The sequence below is a fragment of the Aotus nancymaae genome, unplaced genomic scaffold (genome assembly GCF_030222135.1).
Source record: "Aotus nancymaae isolate 86718 unplaced genomic scaffold, 86718_ANA_hifiasm-v0.15.2.pri h1tg000036l, whole genome shotgun sequence".
In the NCBI taxonomy this organism is placed as follows: domain Eukaryota; kingdom Metazoa; phylum Chordata; class Mammalia; order Primates; family Aotidae; genus Aotus; species Aotus nancymaae.
In genome coordinates, this window is record NW_026988450.1 from 8,810,715 (window position 1) to 8,825,861 (window position 15,147).

Sequence of the window (15,147 nt, forward strand, 5' to 3'; positions counted from 1 at the left end):
CCTGCATAGCCAAGTCAATTCTAATCAAAAAAAAAAAGAAAACAAAGTGGGAGGCATCACACTACCAGACTTCAAACTATACTACAAGGCTACAGTAATCAAAAGAGCATGGTACTGGTACCAAAACAGAGATATAGACCAATGGAACAGAACAGAGGCCTCAGAAGCAACATCACACATCTACAACCATCTGATCTTTGACAAACCTGACAAAAACCATCAATGGGGAAAGGATTCCCTGTTTAATAAATGGTGTTGGGAAAACTGGCTAGCCATGTGCAGAAAGCAGAAACTGGACCCCTTCCTGACATCTTACACTAAAATTAACTCCAGATGGATTAAAGACTTAAACATAAGACCTAACACCATAAAAACCCTAGAAGAAAACCTAGGCAAAACCATTATGGACATAGGTGTAGGCAAGGACTTCATGACCAAAACACCAAAAGCATTGGCAACAAAAGCCCAAATAGACAAATGGGATGTAATCAAACTCCACAGCTTCTGCACAGCAAAAGAAACAGTCATTAGAGTGAATTGGCAACCAACAGGATGGGAAAAAGTTTTGCAATCTATCCATCTGACAAAGGGCTGATATCCAGAATCTACAAAGAACTAAAACAGATTTACAAGAAAAAAACAAATAAGCCCATTCAAAAGTGGGCGAAGGATATGAACAGACACTTTATAAAAGAAGACATACATGAGGCCAACAAACATGAAAAAATGTTCATCGTCACTGGTCATTAGAGAAATGCAAATCAAAACTACATTGAGATACCATCTCACACCAGTTAGAATGGCGATCATTAAAAATCAGGAGACAACAGATGCTGGAGAGGATGTGGAGAAATAGGAACACTTTTACACTGTTGATGGGAGTGTAAATTAGTTCAACCATTGTAGAAGACAGTGTGGCGATTCCTCAAGGACCTAGACATAGAAATTCCATTTGACCCAGCGATCCCATTATTGGGTATATATCCAAAGGATTATAAATTGTTCTACTATAAGGACACATGCACACGAATTTTCATTGCAGCACTGTTCACAATAGCAAAGACCTGAAACCAACCCAAATGCCCATCGATGATAGACTGGACAGGGAAAATGTGGCACATATACACCATGGAATATTATGCAGCCATCAAAAACGATGAGTTAGTGTCCTTTGTAGGGACATGGATGAACCTAGAAACCATCATTCTCAGCAAACTGACACAAGAACAGAAAATCAAACACCGCATGTTCTCACTCATAGGTGGGTGTTGAACAATGAGAACACATGAACACAGGGAGGGGAGCATCACACACTGGGGTCTGTCAGGGGGAAATAGGGGAGGGACAGTGCGGGGTGAGGAGTTGGGGAGAGATAACATGGGGAGAAATGCCAGATATAGGTGATGGGGAGGAAGGCAGCAAATCACACTGCCACGTGTGTACCTATGCAACAATCTTGCATGTTCTTCACATGTACCCCCAAACCTAAAATGCAATAAAAAATAAAAAATAAAATAAACTAAAAAAGAACGATTCCATCACTACAAAAGTCTCTCCCTCATGCTATGCTGCCCACAAAATCCCACCCACTTCCTTCCCTCACTCCCACCATCTCTAACCTCTAGCAACCACTAATCACTATAGTGATGAGTTTTCTATCACTGTCATTTTGTATTAATATATAAAATGAGGATGTTTACATAAATAGAATAGCAGTGTATGACCTTGAGACTGGCTTTTCTTTTTCATTCAGCATAATGACCTTGAGATCTATCTAAGTGGTTGCACGTGTCATAGTTATTTCTTTTTATTCCTGAGTAGCACTCCATGGTATGAGTATACCACAGTTTGTTTAGCAATTCACTTACTGAAGAACATGTTGTTTGTTTTCTGGTTTTGGCTATTACAAATGAAACTGCTTGGGAACATCTTATACAGGTTTTTGTCTGGATGTAAATTTTCAGTTCTCTAAGATAAATGCCCAAGAGTGTGATTGATCACTTTCGTGAACTTTTTGACAAATCCTACTTACTGTTATGAGTCACAAGATTGCAATTGTTTTAATACAAGAAATTGCCAATAAACCCCATCAAAGGCAAGGAGAGGAAGTTGGATAAAATCCCTGGGTAGTACATTAGTCCATTTTCTGTTACTTAGAATACCTGGAACTGGGGAATTTATACATAAAATAAATTTATTTCTTACAGTTATGGAGGCTGAGAAGTCCCAGGTTGAGGGATCACATCTGAAGAGAGCTCTCCTGCTGGTGGGGACTCTCTGCGGAGTCCTGAGGCAGCACAGGGTGCCACATAGCAAGGGGACTAAGTGTGATTACATGCTAGCTCAGGTCTCTCTTCCTGTTTTTATAAAGCAGCAAGCTCCCCTCCTATGGTAATTTATTAATCCATTAACCCATTAATTCATTAATCCCTTGATGGTTTAATCCATTCATGAGGGTAGAACCCTCGTGACCCTCTCACCTCTTAATTTTAGGCCTACATCTTAATACTGCCATGGTGGAGATTGAATTTCAACATAAGTTTTGTAGGGGACATTCAAACTATAGCAGGTCTGATTGCAAAACTATCATATGTTAGTCAAGATAATTAATATTAGCTACTCTAACAACCCTACAATCTTAGTAGCTCAAAACAGTAATTATTTATTTCTTCCTCAATCAATGTCCACTGTGGATCAGGCAGCTCAGCTGAGTGGCTCTCTCTATTCTGTGACTTCTCCCGTTGCAGGGTTCTAGCATCTCTGCCATCTTTGCCTTTAGCTGCGTGGATAGGAGAGAAAGGAGAGCCCATGAAAGATCATTCTGGATGTTTTTGAACTCAGGCCTGCAAATGGCACACATTGTTTTTGTTTACATTTCATTAGCTAAAACCAGCTACATCACCTCCACTAACTACCAGCAAAGTTCGGAAATGCATTTTCCCAAGAAGAGGTAATGGAGCATCTATCTGGCTAGGCTCTGTCATAGCAAAGCATTGTATCAATAGCAGCAGCTGTGAACCAGTGGAGAGACAGACATTTTGCTATTGCTATTAAAGCATTGCAAGTTGAACTTAAATCTTGTTTGAGGTAAACTCAGTAGCAATCCTTGAATAACTTTCTATGAAGACAACTGACAGAACTAAAGAAAAGGTAATACCTGTAACACAGATAACAGTGCCCAGTATTTGGTAGTCACGATCATGAAGGCAGCTGATACATACTACATATATTAAATGCTCCTGACTGGAAGCAGGTGATCTTTGGGAAATCCAAGAGTGAAGAGGGGATGAAGAAAGAAGAGATGGAAATGTGCCCAGACCAGACTCACTGACCTCTCCTGCCAGCTCTCAAGGATTCTGCTCATTCTACAAGACATGGCCAGGCTAAATCCAGGTTAAGCCAGGATCATCCAAGGGTCATGTACAGTCCTCTGACTGTTTTTGTATACCTGTAAGCTAAAGATGAGGTTTATATGTTTAAATGGTTTTTTTTTTTAAATAAAAAAGAAATACTATTTTGTGACACTGAAAATTACATGAAATGCAAAGTTCATTGTCCATAAATTTTGTCAGATCTCAACCAAACTCTTTTGTTTGCATATTATTTACAGTTGCTTTCATTCTACCCGACAGAGTTGAATAGTTACAAGGGAGACTGTATGTGGCCTAGAAAGCTGAAAACATTTGCTATCTGGCCCCAGTCTGCCAATGCCAAGTACTACTCATCTGGGCCTCATAGCTTTTCAAGGTTTTGAGAATGTTATTAGGTTCATGGAAAGCCATGCCTCTTTTATGCCATCTTTACTTGATGACTTCTTCACATTGGAAAAATAACACTATTATTTTTTAAAATCCTCTTTTAACAAAACATCATCATCTAGATGTCAGAGGAGCAGTCATCCCGAGCATTAACAATCCTACTGCTGAGCCTGCAGAGATAATGGTATTATCCTTGGAATCCACCAGCATCAACCTTTGAGTTTTCAATCCTGAAAAAGAACTGCAACACAGCCAACATGGCACCATCCAAAAATATTACATAACAGTAGCACAGTCATATTATGTGACTGAAAACCTTCACCATGAAAAAGACATTCCCTGGGCATCAAGTGTACAGGTTTTTCACTGTATTTAGAAATCGTTAGCTTTTAAAACTTGCTTGTTCCCCTTTGAACAGCAAGTTCAAAAATGTCAGAAAAAATGTACAAAGTTTTCTTTAAAGAAAAATGTTCCCATACTGGCGATGTTGTGAAATATTTCATCTTTTAAAATAACTTGCAGAAACTCAGCTGTAACACCACAAATGACAGAAATGAACAAATAGCCCTTGGATTATTTTGATATCCTAAGAGAATATGTGAATCTCTCTTCTTCTAATACCTTAGAAAATTATCACATTTCATAACTCCTTAGCAACTCATGAGATTTCTTTTCCCACATCTGATTCTGCTTTTATTTTTTGGACAGGGTTTCACTCCTGTCACCCAGGCTGGAGTGCAGTGGTGTGCTCTAGGCTCACTACAACCTTCACCTCCCCGGCTCAAGCGATCCTTCTGCCTCAGCCGCTAAGTAGCTAGGACTAAAGGTGTGCACCAATACACCCAGCTAATTTTTGTATTTTTAGTAGAGACGGGGTTTCACCATGTTGGTCAGGTTGGTCTTGAACTCCTGACCTCAAGTGATCTGCCCACCTCAGCCTCCCAAAGGGCTGGGATTACAGGCGTGAGCCACTGCACCCAGCCTGGTTCTATTTTAAATGTGTAGTTGACAAAAGCACTGTCTTAGAAATCAGACTGCTCCAGATGCACACTCTCCTCTGATACTTAAGCTCTGTGACTTTGGGTAAACTGCATGCTGCCCTGTGCCTCAGTTTCCTCATATGTAAAATGGGGTCACACAATGCAGACTTCAGAGAGCTATTGTGAGAATCAAATAGGGTATATCATGGAAAGTCCTTAGTACAGTGCCTGGCACACAGAAAACTGTCAATAATATTGTCTATGATTAGTAATTTTTATAGTCTCATAATTTTTCAACTGCATTGTTGTAAAACATAGAAATAGTTACAGAAACAAATAGTGACCATTATCAACAAAACACAAACCATCTGTCAGTGAATTAAATAAATTCAAACAGAAAAAGCGTCTTCCATTTAGCAAGGTACAGAGTGAACTATGTCAGTTACATGGTCAGAAATATTACAGGTATTAACTTAAGCCAATCTAATCATTTTGCATTTTGCTGTCTTAAACTTTTAGCAAATCTTAAGAATTATGTAATCACCTGACTAAGTCATCCTGCCACTATTTAAGTCCTTCTCATGGTGAGGAAAATACTATCCCTTCAGGGAACCCATTATAATTTGAAGCACTGTTCCTTAAACTGAGCTGAAAATTGTTTCTCTGATGCTTACAGCCTTTGCACCAAGTCCCACACTCCGGAGACAAATCTAATAATGCTCACCTTTGACAGGCCTTCAAATATTTGATAACATCCACACTTCTCCTTAGTTAACTTCTCCAGTTCCTTCAACTCTCCATCACACTGTAGGGTTTGTGGAGCCTTCATCATGTTGGCCATGAATCCTATTGTGCTTTAAGAGTAACACAACCCCCTTAAAACAAAAATCTCTAGACTCTGCCCTGTGGCAAATGAACAACCGCCTAAATTAACCCAGCTTTGCAGCTGAAGAAAAGGATTCTAAGTATGTTCTCAGAGCAAAATTCAAATCAAATTATTTAATGTTTTCACTGGGTTCTGTTCTGCAGGTTAGAATAACATAACGATAATACTGAGAGGCACCATGAGAAACCAGAACTTTAGAACTCAGTGCTTAGAGAATTTCAAATTGGAGGTCTTGTTTATTTAGTTCCCCATACCTCAAAATGGATTCTTAATGTCTGAATGATATTGAACCCGGCAATTAAACGAATGTGCTTTTCTTTTCAACACTGTCAAGAACTGTGAAGGGTCTGAGATTTCATCCCATTTGCAAACTAACAAGTGAGCCTGCCACAGTTTTGTGGACATGGTCAGAAGACATGAGACTCCTGGGTCAGGGACAAAGGAGTTTATTATCCAAGGCGCAGCAAGTAGCCTAAGCTTTGTGTTCGTATTGTTTCCACTTGCCCCAGAGTCCCATAGGCGTGAGGTGGAACAGTGTATGTGGATAGTTAAGATTCCAGTGGGTTTGCATGACAGCAGAGAAACCTCAGGCTTAAACATCCCCCAATCTTTTATAACAGACTGCAAGCAAGCTTACCCAGCTTTTGCCCCAGAGGGGGACATTATCTTTATTAAACTAGACAGTAAACAAGCCTGCCCTCTGCTTCAGAAGAAGGGACTATCTCTATTTTCCATGGCTGTTCTCTATGCAAATATCCTTAAAAGGAAGTCTATGACAAAAGCTGTCAAGGCCTCTGCTTGCAAGATGTGTGCAGGGCAAGAGACACATGGACAGTGGTCTCCCAGTGCACAGCAGGGTTTTATTAGGAGTACTTACTTCTCTAGAACATTAAACCGATCAGTAGTATTTACTGAATGTCTGCTATGTGCTCAGCAGTTTTCTAAGTACTGTGAAGAATAAAAAGTCCATGATCTCTTGATTCCAGGAACTTAGTATTTATCAGGTACTACTTGATCGAAAACAATAGGGAACAACGCAAGATAAGCAAAAGCTAAATTAGGACTTATGCATTCATTCATACAAATAAATATTGCATGCTTAGTATAAACACTAGTGCTTAGTGCCAACAGTATGCCAGGCACTAATCTAAGCCCTTTACACATATCAAGACAAGCATGTGAAATACCCTAGTATACTCCTTCTTCCAGATGTAGAAATAGAGGGAAAGTACGTTGAGTAGCTTGTCTATAGTCACACAGCTAGGAACTCTTCATTGTGCCCAGACACTGACTCCAGAGCTACAGTCTTACCCTGAACACTGAACTGCCTACCTCGTCACAGACACTTATCCAAGCTGGAGCTCCAAAGTCAGGGCAGGGACAAACCCTGTCTTTACAGAGCTAACAGCCTCAAATGGCACACTTATCAGTAGCTATTAGCTTGATGAAAGGGAGAATAAAAGGGCATTTTTGACAGGAATCCAAGCTGAGGAGTGATTGCAAAAATCAGTCCACAAGTGATGATGGCCTGAGCCAAGCAGGGGCAGGGGAAATGGGGAGGAGGGCACAGAAGAGGGAGAGCAGAGACATAAAGCATGAGAGATGTGAGCAACTGGAAGTCAGAGGTGAAGAAGAGAAAAGTATCCAGATGGATGCCGGCATCTGGACTGGATTCTGCATGCCCGTGTGTCACTGATCAAAATTAATGGAAGTAGGAGGAAGGGCAGGATTGGGGAAAGGAGACTGATTCCATTTGGGACAAGCCGAGTTTGAGGTAACTATGCAATGTCCAAGTCAAATGTCGAGTCGATCCAGAACACGGATATTAGTTGCCACCATGGATGTGGGTGATTTGGCCCAAGGTGAGTGTGGAGCATGCCAAGAATACAGAACCCAGCCAGACAGCAGAAATACACTCCGGGGACAGGCAGAGAGGAAGAGAGGAGTTCAATGGAAGGAGCGATGAGGCAAGCCCGCAGTAGTCAGGGAAGCCCCTGGAACAGGGTGTTGAGCCAGTAGTAGCAGGGGCAGCTTTGGTGCCATCAGCCTGGAGAGCAGGGCACACAGGGCAGTGCAAAGAGCTCACTGGGGCCAGAACATGCATCGTGATGGCATCGGCCCTGGTAACTGAGTGGGTCTTTGTTTCCTAAGTGCTCAGAAGGTGGAGATGTGCAGATTTGAAGGCAGAATCCAGGAGATTTTTAAGTATGAAGGTATTTCAAATACAGTATGCCCCATAATAGGAACTCGGGAGGAGAGAGATATCAATGTAGGATTTAAAGAGTTGGCTCCCAGCACATACAGTTAAACTCCCTCATCCATTCTTTTTATAAAATATAGATTTGGCTCTAATGCTGAGCTCTTTCAGGGTAGTCCTGGGTGAGAGCAGCGGCTGCAGATGGGGAGAGCAGACATGTGGTTATGCTGTGAGGGTCTTGTCTGGGAGCCTTGGAGCACATATCAGATTACATCATCCCCCTAGTCACCAGCCAGGTGCCCTTGTCACTGTCAACAAGTTCATCACTCTGGGAAGGTAGATTTACACTGGCAGGAGCTGTGATCGTCCTTATGATACCACCTCAAAGTCAGAAAGAGGTTACAGTGACTGAGCCAGTGCCCAGCTCTGGGGGAGTGCATGGTGCAGGAGTGAGCATTTCAGATGGAGTGAGAATGGCCAGCCTCACAGGAGCTTTTAAACTGATAAACCTGAGAAACTCCCTTGGCAAGAGGCAGGCTGCAGAGGCCTGTTTAAACAAGCCGCAAGAGAGGCTGAATCACTTAAGAATTGAGAGTCTTTTCAGGAAGGGAAGAAGCACATCCTGGCAGACAAACCTGACCTATTTCAGGGTTTCACACTTGGATGGCTCCAAGATGCTCTACTGCCAGCTGTCACTGATGAACCTGCTCAAGGCTGCAGATATAGCTAGGGAGTCAGTGCTATGCACTAGAGAGGAAGAACTTGGAGTAAGTTGGAAGAATATGACGTTAAAATAGAACAAAGATTTTAGAGAGGCAATAGAGATTCACGGAAAAATTTCAGGGTCTGATGTGGGGAATTACACACATCTTGGAGCTGTGCATCCTTCTCATTGACAGAAGGCTGAGAATAGTCACTGAACAGTTATTCACGAAGTCACAGTTCTCCAGGAAAGTCACCACCAGCTTTCCATGTGCTGTGCCTTCTATCAGGAAGATTCTCCAGATCACTGCTTCCTCCTCCTCCTGTTTGTGAAAAATACCTACTCATCTTCTCACACAAATCTCAGGAGCCCCTCACCTCCTCCCCAGGAAGGATAATCCCTCCTTTTCTGTGTGTACCCCAGTACCCCATATGTGTCCCTCGTTGAAACTGGTATACTTTACGGCACTTTTTCATTTCCAGGTAGAATTCCTTCTGGTAAATTCCAGCCCTTAAAGGACAGGGACCATGTCTTACTGTTTGATTCCTCAGCCCCTGCCCCAGTGCTTGCTATAAAACTGGTACTTGGCAAATGGTGGGTGGCCACCATCCCCCACCCCTGTTTCCACTGCCTCCAGGAGAACAGAGTGCCGTATGGGAGCCAGGACTACAGCTGTGAGAGCTGGGGACCTAGAGCAGTTCTGGATTTCTGCGATGGATTGGGAGGAAACTGGAGAACTCTAGAGGAGGCAGGAAGCGGAAGTGACTGTGTGGGAAACTAGCGCCCATGCAGCCAGCCCTGTGACTGTGGAATCCACCCCTGAGAGAAGGAGTGGCCAGAGTGGAGTAAACAACTGCTTCAGAGCTCAGAGGGGAAACAGCTGGGAAGAGGGAGGCGGAACCAACTTCCTGGTGGGAAAGGATACTAAGGGCCTACCTTTTTTGCTTTTCACTTTCCTGGGTCAAAGAAAAGCTCTTGAGATAGGAAAGGTGACTGAGTCTGGAACACAAGTCACCACGAATGCTTCCCTTGTGCCGCCTGAAATCCCACCAATCAGAATACCGGGAGATGTAGGTGGTTATGCAATGCAGTGCCTTCATGTTGTGGTGGTGAATGGGATGGATGCACAGGTTCATTGTTAGAAATGGCTGGGAATGCCGCTTGAAGTCCGGGGGAAGGCAGGTGATGGAGAGCAGGAAGCATTCCTGGAGTTAGGGCGGGGGATCGGGGGATGCATTGTGTGGGAGGACTCTTATTCCAGGGATATCACAGTCCAAGTCCAACACAAGCAGACAGAGCCTGGATGTGCCAGCCCGTTTGTAAGCCTCCCCAGTTTTCTCCAACTGGTTTTCTGCTCTGTGTTGGAGATGGTCCCCTAGCTGCTAGGAGATGGCCTGGCACCAGCCCCATTCTTGCCATCATTCTTGTAAGTGCCAGATGCAACCCCCAGATTACCATGAGGGTGGCTCAGCCCCATCACCCAGGGGAGATCCGTGTCCCCTCTTGCCACCTGCTACGACTGCACTCCTGGGCTGGCAGCACACTCCTCCATCTGCAACACTGCAGCTTTAGGATCCAGCTTTCCTGATGACTACTGGGGGTGCAGGGGCCATGGGGGAAGCAAATGTGGCCAGCAGCAGGTGGAAGCCTGTAGATAACTTTTTCCCTTTCCCTTCTGCCTTTCTCCTCAATATGTAATGTTTGAAAATGCAGCAGCCTCAGCCTCTCTGAAGATATCCTGGGAAACCCAGTAGCCAGCTTGAGAACACACCTTCTTATATTTACTCTCTCCCCTTCTAGGCTTCACCCTATATTTGCTCTGACACCCGCTTCCCTGGAATTTTGTTTCCCAGCAGTGTTAGCTGTAAGCTTGCATCTCAGGCCTTTGTCTAGGGCCTGCAGGCTCAGACCCTGGGAGCCAGGACAAGGAGGGTCTAATAATCAAAGAAAGTACCATGGAAGAAATACAGGATAGATCCTAATATTCCAAAAATACAACTGCTTGGGCTTGCCTGGACTCTTATTCTCCAGAGGCCACATGAGACAAGTTACCGACCTTCAGGGTGCTCCCAGTGATATCTGGGCACAGGCTTATGCATGCACCCTGGTTCCAGAACCTGGTGCTAGAGAAACCTCATGCTGAGAAGAGGGAGAGAGCCGAGTGCTCTGCTCCAGGGGCATGAGGGCATGAAGAGGGGGGATCCTCCGGAAGACAGGCACAGAGCTTAGCTCCTCTGCCAGACTCAGCTTGAGAATCTCTTTTCTTTCTTTTCCCACATCCCCTGCCAGAGCTGAATAGAAGGCCAACATGGGGAATGTAGCTGGCTCTGTGGGGGCCAGGGAGGGAGAGTTCTCACTGGTGAGGAGCCCAGCAGATCTGGAGGCTCACCCAGCCCTCCTACGTGAAGACCTCGGGCACATTAGTCAACATTTTAAGCTTTAGTTTACTCATCTACCCAATGGAAATGATGTGCAGAGAAATTATGAAAGACTGAAATGGGCAGAAGAGATTCCCAGGAGTCTTTTCAATGGAGGGCCAGGCATTAGTTGTCCCAAGAACCCTCCTGGCCTTTTAGATTCTGTAGATCATCTTTGATGATCTCCAAGGAGGCTGTTACAACTTGTTAGAGATGAAAACTAATTTATAGAAAAATCATAGAGATGCAACTATGTCATATTATTCCTTTTTAGGACAATACAAATCATATCTGTCTGGTTGAATATATAAGTTAAATTCAAATTTGAACTAGTTTTTACATTTTATCAGTTCCCTTATTCGTGAATGAGCTAAGTAAAATCTTTGCTGCATGTTCATTTTATGTAAGAGTCATGATCTTACTGTTTTGAAAATTATCCTTTATAATGCCAACTGAAAGGGGATGTCTCAGAATTGACCGAGACCACTTATATGAGGTGTCTAACATTGAGACACTAAAATACAGGTCAGGTAAAGTTTAATTTGAAGTAAAAGGTAATAGTAGAAAGGAAAGAAAAGGAGAGAATTACAGCTGAACTGTGTGTGAGGTTTAATTGCATAATCTCATTTAATATCAACACAACCTGGTGTGGTAGTTTTTAAATCCTCATATCACAGATTAGGCCCAGCCCAGGCTTCTAGGTACTTGGGAACTTGATCCAGGCCAAGATGGTAGGGCATAGGGCTAAAATGGAAATCCAGGTCTGTCTGACTCCAAAGCCCATGCAAACCCCCACCAAACTCTAGCACAGGCCAAGAATCGGCAGCACAGTGTGGTGGGGAAAACATCTCCATGCATCACAATGGGTGCTGCAGGTGGGGACGGAGAAGACAGCTCAGAGCCCTGGGCACCCAAAAGGGGCACCAGAAGGAACAAGGAGAAGAAGAAAGCTGGCAAGACTGAGGACGTCCAGCCTTTGACTGTCACAGGCTGTCTTCCCCCTGCGTTCTTCCTGCTCTTCTGCCCCATAGAAAGCTGAGTTCAAGGAAATTCAAGTTCACACTAAAATTTAACTAAAAGTTCATACCTTTATCTAAGCAAGGACATTAATATTTTCAAATTCCTAAAAGTCACTCTTCTAGACCATGAGCAATGTCAGTGACAAGATAGAACTGAGGACCCCTGACTCCTAGAATCATGTACCTAGCCCCAAACCACATTCTTCTGAAGGCACTGGAGAGCCATTATTCATCAGAGTGGTGAACTCTCTGAGAGCCATTTATAATACCATTCATCAAACCACAGGCCAACATGTCAAGAATTTTAAAAGGTTGAATGTTTCCCTGTTTGCTTTCCAATGTAAAAGTAGATAAGAACTCACAACTGATGGTTAGAGAAAAGTTAAGACTGAGGATATATTAGTACATTTTAATTGCTTCACTATTATTTCTCTTGGCAAATAATAGGGCCACAAAAAAGCACCATTAAGAAGCACCTGTGGGAGCTCTGTTGCGTGCCGGTCTGCTTAAATGGAGCTGCTATGGGCTTTCTGGTTACATTCTTCATCTAGCGATGCACATTCTTGGTATCTCAATAAAACCACAGTCTGCGTCAGACTCCATGGACCTTTTCAGTGATTTTTCAGTCTATTCCAATGCTCTTTCCAGGGAGTATGTGGTCCCAAGTGCCCATTCAGATTATCATTGCAATATTTTAAATTACTATTCCTTTTCCTTATGTTATACTCTGACTAGTGATTTGGAAATACACAGGATTTTTCTGAAGAAGAAAAAATATTCTGGGTATGTTCTTGGCAAGTGAGAACAAAATGTCAAGCTTTCAAAATGAAAGTATATTTCCTAAATTACGAAACAAGGGACATTTCCAATAGACCGTTTTTCTTCTCCTGACCGACTGGAGGTTGTTTCAGTTAAAGCCCTTTGAGGGTGAAGTGGCTACATTTTTATCCAACTGCATGCCCAGGAGTCAGGGAAGGGAGCCTCTTCTTCCTTAACAGGCTTTTGGGCAACTAATCTAATCTCTCATCTAAAATAGACTCAAGCCTTATCAAAAGCTACAGCAAATATCTTTTGAATGATTTTGAAGATAACAGTAGATTACACTTCCTGATGAGGTACAGTAATAATTGCTTAACTTCCTAGAATTCCTGTCCTCACATTTCTCCTGAAGGGTATACAGCATACAAAATACAAAAATCAGGAATAATAATCAATTCCTAATAATCAAATAAAAATGTCCTCTAATTTGATTCCTTAAAATGATAACTTGGTCTTTATATACTAGTGTAAGAAAAATGCAACCCACTTGATATTAGTAATAAAATTTTCTGACAAAACTCCATTGTCATTTAGTCACTTGACATTTGCCCAACCAGTTAAAGTAACCACATTATTTAAAAACACACTGTTGAAGAAAAAATTAATCAAGAGAGCATGGTCATTAAAACAGGTCATTTTCTGGTGTTTAGTCTTGACTAAATCTACTAAATTTACTAAGTGAACCACTTAAAATGACCAAAAGAAAGAAACAATATTACTTTGCCAACTATTGGGTGACTGACCGTAAAATAGACACTCATTAAAAGATGTAGATAGGGAATGTCCTATATACATTTCTGCTTCTTTTAGTCTCTACATAGAAAGAAATTGCTTCTCACTTGGCCCAAACCAGGAATAAGAATGATTTTCCATATGGTGGGCAAATGATCCATAGTAAAATAATAATAATATCAACTATTACATGGATCATGCCTTATATTAAATATTAGTTGTTTCAGGATACATACTAATAGCAATAATATTATCTACTAACCTTATAATCAATATAGCACAATAACTTATAATAAGACAGTTCCATAATCATAAACTAGGAATAAATACATGAATAGTGCTGCTAAAATCCTGCATTTTTATTTATTGTAAATCCTCTGTAAATTAGGACTGGGTCAATCTCAACACTAGACTGTTAATTCCCTCCCCAGAACTGAAATACCAAAACATTTTGGGAATAGTAGAGGATCTTTGTTTATTTTTAAGGAAATACTAACTTCTTTAAAGATACACAATTTCTTACAAATTCTGGCTCCACCTTCCAGAATGCTCTGATGTTAGGGTCTCTCTTTATGACAAAAGCCACCGTGAGATGTCATTATACACCTTGCTCTGTGCCGGCTGCAGTGTGGGTTGTGTTCAGTGGTGCTTGAGCACAGCTGCTGGGCTTCCCTGATCGTGAAACTTGCTTGACTGTCTGCCTGTACCCAGCTATAGAAAAAGAACACCTCGTTCTCCATTTCCTGCCATCCACAATAAATACCAACCGACAATTCTGTAAATTGTACCCAGAGAACTTGTAACTTGTCCCTGAGTTTAACAGATGTTCACTGAGGGCTGAAAGAACAGAAGCACATTGCAAATGATGTTGGGTCAGCGGCTACTCTGGTGCCTCATCCCAGGCACAGCTCCATAGGACTTTTTGGCATGTGCTTCTCTTTGTTTGGGTGTCCTAGTGTTAACTTAACCATTGTAATTTGACAGGAACCCGGAAGAGACTACAGCAAAGACTATGACAAAACTAACCTAAATTTTCGAGTTTTGTCCTAGAAAGTTAAGTGTATAGATATAGTTGTTGCCTGTACAAAGAGACTAGTTGCTTCACTGCTATGAAATGAATGTAATTCTGCGACTAGCACCATGTTAACTTAGCTACTAGGGAGCTGTGAATGAAGACTTGATATATACCAAGGAGGTGCCCCTGGTCAATGAGTTCTAAGAATAAAGGGTGATACTGGATGGAAATGCACTCTCAAAGAAATTATCCTGTACTTTCAAGCTTATTAAGTCGGTTTTGCTTTAAGATGATTATGATTTAAAAATTTAAAAAAAGGGTATATCAAGAATGCACTTTTGAATTACATTTTTTTCAAGAATTAAGTTAAAACACCTATAAATGTATTCTTTATTAAAAAGGTAGTAAATTAAGAAGCACTGTACAAAAGTGATAAATAATACATATTATGCATCACACAGAACGTGGATTTGTGCCCTGGCTTTGCTATGCACCTGCTTTGTGACCTGGCATAATTATTTAACCTAAGACTCAGATTCTTCACATGTGAAATAGCAAAAAGAAGGAAAAAAATACCTTTTTCATAGTTTTGATGTCTGGCAAGAGTAGTACTCAATAAGT